Genomic DNA, 1,259 nt, shown 5'->3' with positions numbered 1-1,259 from the left:
AATTTTGTGCAAATTTGTATTTCATTTAAACTAATTCAATACACATTTGTAGTAATTTAGCACAAATTTATAGTAATTTAGTACAAAATGAGTGGTAATTTACCAGAACTTTAGTACAATTAGAGAATACATTAGAATAACATCACTGTTGTTCTCTTTCAGTGCACATAAGGTTATACAATTAAACAAAACAGCAAAAATCAGCAGTTGTTAAAGCCTGGGCAGGCAGTTTAATCGGGCATCATTGGGCCAAAATCCCATCATAAACTTTGAGCTAATTTAAGTGCAATGAGTTCTTCCCCTCCCCATGGCTCTATTTTCAGGCTTTAGAAAATCTTGGCTGTGACACCAGACTTTGGCAAATTACAAGTCATTTCAGACAGAGAAATATGTTGCTAATAGTTTAGTGTTCTGCTATCCAGAGCCAAACACTAATTGCTGTGGCTTCATGCTCATGTTTATGTAGCTAACTTTAGCTAGACCCTTGAATCACAGGGTGACTTCAGCCTCACTCCCCACTGCTACAGACCACCTCGCTGGGAGGAGAGCCGGCAGCAGCTCTGGAGACAGACCCCAAATCAGCAGCTGGTTGTGGCCGCAGCAACCAGTGCAAACCCCAGCTCTGTGGGAGTGGACAGGCCCGACTCCCAGCCAGATCAGCTAACAGGTTAAACCTGGTGCTGCTGCAGGCCAACTGCCTGCTGTGACACCCGGCACTAGGGGTTTGCGCTGGCTGACTCTAAACGGTTACAACCGCCGACTGACAGACCAAGCTGCTGCCAGCTCTCATCCCGGGGAAGCAGTCCACAGCAGTGGGGAGCAAGTCGAGGAGCCAGTGGCTTAGCTTGCTAATTCGTGTTTCATTTGTGGTCTACTAAACAGAGAGACAAAGATCAGGGCAAGGAGGTTCGGAGTGAATGAGCTGTGTGCAGCTCTACAATGAAATTGATTAAAAAAATTAATGTATGGCTACACTGGGTCCCTGTATGAAGCATGAGCATATCATCGACTGTAAAGGTAATGGAAGTAGCTACTGTGATGTCACATATTGGTTTGTGGACTCCCGCTTTAAAGCCTTGAGTTCGGCATTTTGGCTGTTGCCATTCTGTTTTTTTGGAGCAAGAGGTGACTGTATGTGGATGAGAAGCTGGTGCAGTGGAGGAGCAAGGGATGGATCTTACTGAGAGGCTGAGGACACTTTCATCAGACATCCTGTCACTCAAAACGCCCCCCCCCCCCCCCCCCCCCCCCCCCCCCCC

The sequence above is a fragment of the Epinephelus moara genome, chromosome 8 (genome assembly GCF_006386435.1).
Source record: "Epinephelus moara isolate mb chromosome 8, YSFRI_EMoa_1.0, whole genome shotgun sequence".
Taxonomy (NCBI): domain Eukaryota; kingdom Metazoa; phylum Chordata; class Actinopteri; order Perciformes; family Serranidae; genus Epinephelus; species Epinephelus moara.
The sequence above is the reverse complement of the archived record's forward strand: the minus strand, read 5'-3'. Positions refer to the sequence as shown.